We start from the raw sequence: 9,777 nt of genomic DNA, 5'->3' as shown, positions 1-9,777 counted from the left end.
GTCGATGGATCAAACGTAGAACTCTTCGAAGATAGCCATGACCTCCAGTTTAATCACGTTCCAGAAGGTCTGGATGAATTTAACTGGGAGGCCGTCTGGACCCAGCGCCGAGGTAGGGTTCATGCCCCTAATGGCAGCCTAGACCTCGCTCTCGGAGAAGGGGGCCGTAAGGGCCGCATTCTCCGCATCAGAGACCAGCTGGGGGATGTCCAACAATCAGGGGCCAGTGAGAGGCCGCTCCTAGGAGCGGCAGAGAACAAAGATCTATAGAACCCATCCACGTGGGTCCGAATGTCACAGGGGTCTTGAAGGAGGGTCGCGCCATCCCACAAGAGGGGGATGGTGTTGCGTCTACGGCGGCCATTCGCGATGGCCTGAAAGTAGGCCGTGTTCACGTCGCCCTTCAAAACCCATTTCTGGGCACCACAGAGGCGCCAATAGGCCTCTTCATCAGTGTAGATGACGGAGAGTTGATATTCTAAGTCATAGCGAGAGAGAGACTTATCGGGAGAGAGTCCAACCGTGTCCGCACGCAGGTCAAGGGTCTGAATGGCGGTCAACGGGGCCTTCTTGCGATCGCGGAGGTCTCGACCCAGGTTAGCCCCCCACCCCTTCATGAACTGCCGGCCACGCTTGGCACAGAAGTGCCACGAGTCAATGGCCGAAGGGGGCGGGGGTGAGGGTGTGCGCGAGCCTCCATCCAGCGGGCGCCAACTGCCGCCACGAAACCGGTTTGGGACAGCCAGAAGGTCTCAAACCGGAATCGTGGGGTAATCGGCGGCTGCTCACCGGCAGAGGACAGAAGGAGCGGTACATGGTCAAAGCCAATCCGGGTGATGACGCGAAGAGAAGCTAGGGGCAGTGGAGGTGTAACACCCCGGATGTAACTTTCCATCTTTGTAACTCCAACTCTTGCCATTTTCGGCTATGTGTTATGATATTCCCTCCGTGGTTGGGTTTTTGTCTCTTTTTTTGCATTTTATTCATGTCATGCATCTCATATCATGTCATCATGTGCATCTCATTTGCATACGTGTTCGTCTCATGCATCCGGGCATTTTTCCCGTTGGCCGTTTTGCAATCCGACACTCCCACGTGCACCGGCGCACCCCTCTTGTCTCTTTTCATGTGCGGGTGTGGAACGTTCTCGGAATGGACTGAGGCTTGCCAAGTGGCCTTGGTACACCACCGGTAGACCACCTGTCAAGTTTCGTGTCATTTGGAGCTCGTTTGATACTCCAACGGTTAACCGGGTATCTGCAAAAGCCTCTTTTGGGTTGCAGCCCAACACCCCTCCAAAACAGCCCAATAACCCATCTAAGTCACTTCCATGCTCTCCGTCGTCGGATCACGATCGTGTGGGCGAAAACCGCACTCCATTTGGAGCCTCCTAGCTCCCTCTACCTATAAAAACACCTTCCCCTCTGAAATTTCGGGCAAACCCTAGTCTCCCCTTCCTCCGCGCGCCGGACATGTCCGCCCGGTGCCAGACGCGTCCGCCCATCGCCGCCCGAGCCAGCCGTCCACCGCCACGTGGCCCCGGCGCCCGCGCGCCGCCGCCGGCCCGCCAGGCCCGCGCAGGGCCCCCGCGGCCCGTCCATCGCCGCCTGCGCCCGCCCGCGCCTCCGCCTCATCGACCCCGCCCACGCCTCCGCCGCCGGCCGCCGCCATGGAGCTCTGTCACGCCGCCCCGCCAGCCCGTCGACCCGGTCGCCGCACCGCCCCGGCAGTCCGCCGCCCCGGTCGCCGCGCCGTCGCCCCGTCCCCGTCCGCCTCTGTCCTCCTCCTCTCCAGGTCCGGCGAGCCTCCGACCACCTCGATCCGCGTGCCCGATCTGATCCAGATCTGGAACCCTAGAGGTTGACCTCGTTTTTTCTCCAAGTCTGCATATTTTTTAGCCCTGTTTACCGCATCATAACTCCATCATCGTACCTCCATTTCATGCGCATGATATATCAAAATGTTCATCAGGATGTGGTCTTCATTTTGTTCCATTGGGCCATGTTCATTTGAGGTCATCTCGATGCCCAAATCTCTGATGCAAGAGTGCTATATGATGTTAGTTTCTGATTCTTAACAGAATGTGTGCATTTGTCATTTTTGCTACATTTATTGTGTGCATCTTATGGGCATGAGCTCTACATGTGTCCATCTTTACAGAGGTGCTTGCCATGTAGTTTTGTGATCAATGTGGTGACTAGCAAAAGCATGCAAACTAGGCTTCGTGATGTTGCTGTTTTTAGTCCCTGTTCTGCTGTTATTTGTATGCCATGTAAACTTGTTGCTACAGAGAGATCCATGCATATTTTGAGCTACTTCAGTAAGGATGTTTTGAACATATGATTATGCTCTATCCATTAATGCCCCTGTTTGCAATTTTTGAGTAGTCTAGCATGTCATTTTCGTGCTCTACTTTTGCTATAAAATGTTTCCTGGCAGATTGTTTACATGTTATTCAATTTTGCCAAGGTTGTTGTAGTGGATCCTAGCATGCTATGAACTTGTTCTTGCCATGGATAGCTTCATAAACATGTCTTCTTGCTGATGCTATGCTTATATTGTCATGCAATGACTAGTGGTGAGTGAATCGAGCTTGCAAAGATGCCTTCATAATTCTGCTAATGCCATGCCCTGTTTGCTGAATCTATTAACGAAACTTGCTATGTTTACATGGGCGAAATCATATCTTCTGGTCCTTTTTGGCTCATGGTCAGTAAGGGACTTTTGTTCTATGCTTTGAGTAGAATCATGCCATGTCTTGTTTTGATATTATAAGTTCCTGTGGCATGTTGATTGCTTGCTCTGAACATTGCTACCTGATGCAGTTTATGCCATGTTCAAGCTGATATCTTTTGCACTTTTGTCATGCTTGTTTGAACCTGCTATTGTGTGATTTAGCCATAGCTCAGTGTTCCTATTTTGTCAAGCATCTCCTGTAGATCACTTCCATATGCTTTGTTTTTATGTTGGGGTGCTGTAGCATAGTTTCTTGTTGCATGCTAAGTAGCATCGTGCTGTTAATCGCAGATTTGTGTCATTCTTGTTTTGCTTGCCATTTGCAAACCATGCATCCGATTCCGGTGATCTTTATATCGATTTCAACCGAAATCATCTTATCTTTCCAGCGGCATACTTGGTTTGCCAAGTTGATGCCTTGTTCATTATTTCCTTTCCGGAGCATGCATACGCATTGCATATCACATCTCGCATATCATGCCATGTTTTGCATCATGTTGCTTGTGCATTGCACCGTGATTTATTGTGGTTCCATTGCTTGTGTTCTTGCTTTGGGTAGAGCCGGGAGACGAGTATGTGCACGAGGAACCAGTTGAGTACGCTAACGAGGATCAAGCTTTCGACAACTCTGAGAACTTTGCAGGCAAGATGACCATACCCTCGATATCACTTCTATCTTTGCTTTGCTAGTTGCTCGCTCTATCGCTATGTTAGCTCTACCTACCACTTGTTTATCATGCCTCCCATATTGCCATGTCAAGCCTCTAACCATCCCTTTCCTAGCAAACCGTTGTTTGGCTATGTCACCGCTTTTGCTCGGCCCCTCTTATAGCGTTGCTAGATGCAGGTGAAGATGAAGTTTGTTCCTTGTTGGAACATGGATATTATGGGATATCACAATATCTCTTGTTTAAATTAATGCACCTATATACTTGGTAAAGGGTGGAAGGCTCGGCCTTATGCCTGGTGTTTTGTTCCACTCTTGCCACCCTAGTTTCCGTCATACCGGTGTTATGTTCCTTGATTTTGCGTTCCTTACGCGGTTGGGTGATTTATGGGACCCCCTTGACAGATCGCTTTGAATAAAACTCCTCCAGCAAGGCCCAACCTTGGTTTTACCATTTGCCACCTAAGCCTTTTTCCCTTGGGTTTTCGCGAGCCCGAGGGTCATCTTTATTTTAACCCCTGGGCCAGTGCTCCTTCGAGTGCTGGCCCAACCTGGGCGATGTCCGGCGCCCCCTGGGCAACCAGGGTCTATGCCAACCCGACATCTTGCCCATCCGGTGTGCCCTGAGAACGAGATATGTGCAGCTCCTATCAGGATTTGTCGGCACATTCGGGAGGCTTTGCTGGTCTAGTTTTACCATTGTCGAAATGTCTTGCAAACCGGGATTCCGAGACTGATCGGGTCTTCCCGGGAGAAGGTATATCCTTCATTGACCGTGAGAGCTTGTGATGGGCTAAGTTGGGACACCCCTGCGGGGTATTATCTTTCGAAAGCCGTGCCCGCGGTTATGAGGCAGATGGGAATTTGTTAATGTCCGGTTGTAGAGAACTTGACACTTGACTTCATTAAAATGCATCAACCGTGTGTGTAGCCGTGATGGTATCTTCTCGGAGGAGTCCGAGAAGTGAACACGGTTTGGGTTATGTATGTACGTAAGTAGTTTTCAGGATCACTTCTTGATCACTTCTAGCTTCTCGACCGATGCGTTGCTTCTCTTCTCGCTTTTACTTGCGTATGTTAGCCACCATATATGCTTAGTGCTTGCTGCAGCTCCATCATATTACCCCTTTCCTACCTACAAGGTTAAATAGTCTTGATCTCACGGGTGTGAGATTGCTGAGTCCCCGTGGCTCACAGATTCTACCAAAATAGATGCAAGTACCGAGGATACCAGCGCGAGTGGCACAACCGAGCTCAAGTGGGAGTTTGATGAGGACCTTGGTCGTTACTATGTTTCGTTTCCAGATGATCAGTAGCAGAGCCCAGTTGGGACGATCAGGGATCTAGCATTTGGGGTTGTCTTCTTTTCATTTGGATTTGACCGTAGCCGGTCTATGAGTGTATCTTGAATGATGTATGGATTAATTTATGTATTGTGTGAAGTGGCGATTGTAAGCCAACTCTCTTTATCCCATTCTTGTTCATTACATGGGATTGTGTGAAGATGACCCTTCTTGCGACAAAACCACCATGCGGTTATGCCTCTAAATCGTGCTTCGACATATGGGAGATATAGCCACATTGTGGGCGTTACAGGAGGTCCCAATCCGGGGAAACTAGGACCCTGTCCAGGACGGACTAGGTCGGGGAGGCCTGCCGATTGGTCCAGGTGAACCTGGCACCAATCCTATCAATCTCGCGGAGACCAAGATCATCAATGAAGTCATTAAACATTTGCATCCGTGCAAAGTTGACATTCGCATTGCTCTTGTCTTCCGCGACACAGAGGATGTTAAAATTGCCTCCAGCCACCACTGGAAGGGAGGCCGCAGAGGTCTTCCGGTGAAGCTCCTCGAGGAAGGCGGCCGACTGGCTATGGTCTGTCGACCCATAGACGATGATAACCTCCCACTTGAAGTTAAGAGCATGTTCGTAAAGTTCCATGCTAACAAAGAATTCCCCCCGGTCCATGCTACCCACCTCAAAGGTGGCATCCTTAACGCCTAAAAGGATGCCCCCCAAATGGCCGGCGCTCCCACTAGAAGGGACCCAATGCCACGCAAAGAGGTGGGAGCTTAGACGGTCAAGCTCAGGAAGCGAGAATTCAGAACGCATGGTTTCTTGGATGGCGACAATGTCAATGTGTTCATCACGCATGTATTCCACGAGTTGGCAGCGACAACCATCATGGCCGAAACCGCGGATGTTCTAGAAGAGGGCTCGCATTAAGGCGCCATTGGGGGGCTGCTTGACCCCAGGACATGAGAGGCGCTTTGGGAGCGGGGGGCAGTGGTGCGGGAGCGGGTGCGACAGCGGATTTCGGCCCCGGCAAGCGGGAGAAGGCCACCGGTCCGCCTCGACGGCGCCGGGGAGGGGTCCTCCCCAGCGGTGGGGGAACGAGTGGCAAAAGGAGGGCCGCACGGGCCTCCGCAAGCCTCTCGTCAAGAATCTCGCGAGCCCTAATGGGCTCGATCTGGACTAAGGGGGACCTGCTTCCCCCCTAAAGATGATCATGGAGTCCGATGCAACCTTCGCGAGGTTTCCAAGGGGAACCGACTCGAGAGCAGAGAAAGAACAAGTCGAAGCCGAAGGGGGAACTGCACGCGTACCTGGCTCCAGGTTCCGAGCAGCAGCGTAGAGCTCCGCTCGCTCATGGATGGGCAGAGCCGGACAGCCCTCGGGGTGCGCGACATCAAGCCGAGCGCTCCGGCGGGACACTGTCACCAGGGAGGAGGCCGACCGGCCACGACGGGAGTAGGCCACGGACCGCGGAGGGGGAGGTTGGGCAGCCATGGGGGTGGTCACCCGGGCCTCCCCATCTACAGCGGGATCCGCCACGGGCGGGAGCTGGAGAGAGGTCCCAGCGCAGCCGAGGAGCATATGAGTCAGAGTCGGAGTCGGAGACGAACACATCGGGGGAGGAGCAGGAGAGGCGACGAGCGTGGCCGGGACCCCCAGCGGCAGCATTGGCGGCGGCGGGGACACGGCCGAAGGTGGCAGGACGACCGCAAAGAGGCCCGCCGGAGGAGAAGCAGCAACCAAGGACGGCACGGCATCCTCGAGATCACCACCGGGGTCGGCGAGAGCAGGTCAGGATCCGGCGACACAACTGGAGGCGGCACCGTCTCCCGGACCGACGCAACAGGGGCGGGGGGGAGCGCGGGGAGGAGGCCAGGCAGACGACCAGGCCGATACTGGAGATGTCGCTCGCCTCCAACGACTCAGCCACTGAGTTGAACGGGCCATCGAGGAGCAAGCCGGGCGCGGCCTGGCGGCCCTTCCCCCCGGCGGCAGGAGGCAGGGGTGAGAGGGACGAAGAGCGGGAGTGCGAGTCCTCCGAGCCCCCCGCCCCCTCCGAACGGTGGGAGCGAGGGTGGCGGCGACCATGGTAGTCCCCGTCCCCGTCGGCCCCCGGGTTGCCACCGAAAGGACCAACGTCGAAGGAGCGGGGGCGGCCGACGTGGTTGGGGGGCTCGGGAGTGATCCTTAGGTCAAAGCCCTGGTCGTTGAAGAACACACGAATGGTTACACAGAGCTTGGAGGACTCGAGGCACTTGACCTTGACCCGGACCTCCCCCTCCTTGCTGACGGAGAGCTCGTCGACCACCACAACCTTGCCCAAGATCCGGGACATCTGGCGGATGACGAGCTCGGACCGGGCAATATGGGGGAGGCCGGCCACAAGAATCCAGGCGGTGTCCAGGACGGCCACGGCCTGGGCGTCAAGGATCGGCTCAGTGATGTCGACGACGAGCTGGTTGAGGGCGAGGGTGATCCGGCCACTACGAGTGGCATAACTTTAGCTGATGGAGTCGGGGAAGACGACAGTGAAGATGTGGCCACCGGTGGGAGTGACCGCCCAGTCCCACTGGCGCCGGTAGAGGTAGTTGAGCTCGGCTTCAATCATCTCCGGGGAGGCCACCCCGTCGACTACAGTGATGACCGCCAGGAGGGTGGGGGTGGGAGGCGGAACGTCGGGGACCTCGAGGTGGAAGAAGCCCAACCCCTCGATGTTGTGGCCGTACATCATAAGCTCCGACGCCACCGGTGAAAGGATCGATATAGTTGACTAGAGGGGGGCTGAATAGGCAACTAACAATTTTTAGCTTTTCTTTACCAAATTAAACTTTGCATCAAAGTAGGTTGTCTAAATATGCAACTAGGTGAACAACCTATATGATGCAACAACAATAAGTGCACAAGCAAGCAAAGGATACAACACAAAAGCTTGCACAAGTAAAGGCACGAGATAACCAAGAGTGGAGCCGATGGAGACGAGGATGTGTTACCGAAGTTCCTTCCTTTTGAGGGGAAGTACGTCTCCGTTAGAGCGGTGTGGAGGCACAATGCTCCCCAAGAAGCCACTAGGGCCACCGTATTCTCCTCGCGCCCTCACACAATGCGAGATGTCGTGATTCCACTATTGGTGCCCTTGAAGGCGGCGACCGAACCTTTACAAACAAGGTTGGGGCTATCTCCACAACTTAATTGGAGGCTCCCAATGACACCACGAAGCTTCACCACAATGGACTATGGCTCCGAGGTGACCTCAACCGTCTAGGGTGCTCAAACACCCAAGAGTAACAAGATCCGCTATGGATTAGTGGGGGAATCAAATTTCTCTTGGTGCAAGTGTAGATCGGGGCCTTCTCAACCTATCTCGAGCAAATCAACAAGTTTGATTGGCTAGGGAGAGAGATCGGGCGAAAATGGAGCTTGGAGCAACAATGGAGCTTTTGGGGGAAGAGGTAAGTCAACTTTGGGGAAGAAGACCCCTTTATATAGTGGGGGGAATAATTCAACCGTTACACCCTAAGCAGCCACGCACAGAGCGGTACTACCACTTGGGCGGGCGGTACTACCGCTGAGCCATCGGTACTACCGTTCCCTCCCAGCGGTACTGCCGCGCACACGAGGATAGCAAGGACCTAGGCCCAGAGCGGTACTACCATGGAGGTAAGGGCGGTACTACCGCTTGGGGCGGTACTATCGCTGCTACTGCCGCAACTAGTACCGCACAACCCGACACGAGAAAACGAGGCCTCGAGTCGAGGCGGTAGTAGCCCGGAGCCTCAGCGGTACTATGGCCGAAGACAGCAAGCGGTACTACCGCTTGAGGAGCAGTACTACCGCTTGATGTGCTTCGGCGGTACTACCGCTGAGGACCGTGGTAGTACCGCTGGGACCAGTCAGAGCGAGCTAGGAGAGGAAAGGGAACTCCATTGAAGCGAAAAGGAACAGCGGGTGCGATAAAGATGTGTACGTGTTGATTCCACCCTAGCCTTACCAAAGCGGATCCCCTCTTGATAGTACGGTGACTCCTACGAAACTAGTCCACCAACATAGAAACGAAAGAGCTACACCGTCTTGAATAAAACACTGAGGGGAGGGAATCGTCTCGTGCCAAAGGATGAATCTCTGGAAAACTTAACGCACACGATTAGTCCGCAAAAGCATTGTCATCAATCACCAAAACACCTTGGGGATAAATATGCCCTTACAATCTCCCCCTTTTTGGTGGATTGATGACAATACGGGATTTGCACAACGGGAAAAAGACCTATGACATGCGCAAACCCCAGAACCCTAATATGTAGATGGGCTCCCCCTAGATTTGTGCTATCAAGATAAGTGCTTTGGACTGCACGGCACACATACTAGGATCAACACTCCCCCTGCATTTTAGAGACCAACAACCTAAGCAGGAAATATGAGAGCAAAGTATATAACAGGATACGCAAGCAACTCATAAGATACCGAAGGACCAGATAGACATAGATAATGATAATCTAAAGATAAGGTAGCATATGTCTCACACCATATGTCTGGAACTTAGGTCTCACTGACACAAAACCAAACAAAGCAAATGGCGAGAAAACACACCACAAAGAAGACACACTCGCGAAACAGACAAAGACACGACACAAATCCCTAAACTCTCTCCCCCTTTGGCATCGAGACACCAAAAAGAGAGGGAGTGTTGCTACAGCTCCAGGTGATAGCAAGGGTCGCAAACTTCAGATCCCATTGGGATCGTCTTCACCGCCGTCGTCGGTCGGGAACTGCTCGGCATCAGAATCTGTCCACGGGCAGTGCTGCTGAATCCACTCCTCCTCCTCAGTCAGCTGGTCCTCAGAACCACTGGTAACGGTGGCACCCAACTGACGCATGAGCTCCTTGTGACGACCCCTGGCCTTCTTCTCAGCCACATGAGTCATGTACTGACCGTGAGCCTCCATGCAGAACAACTTCTTCATCTTGAGCTTGAGCTTCTTGGCCCAAAAGGGCTCTGCCCCAGAAGGCTCATAGTCATCATCATCCTCAGCATCAGCCTCCTCCTCAGTCTCCATGGCAGCAGCAGATGATGTACCCCC

Source organism: Triticum dicoccoides, chromosome 6B (genome assembly GCF_002162155.2).
Source record: "Triticum dicoccoides isolate Atlit2015 ecotype Zavitan chromosome 6B, WEW_v2.0, whole genome shotgun sequence".
Taxonomy (NCBI): domain Eukaryota; kingdom Viridiplantae; phylum Streptophyta; class Magnoliopsida; order Poales; family Poaceae; genus Triticum; species Triticum dicoccoides.
The sequence above is the reverse complement of the archived record's forward strand: the minus strand, read 5'-3'. Positions refer to the sequence as shown.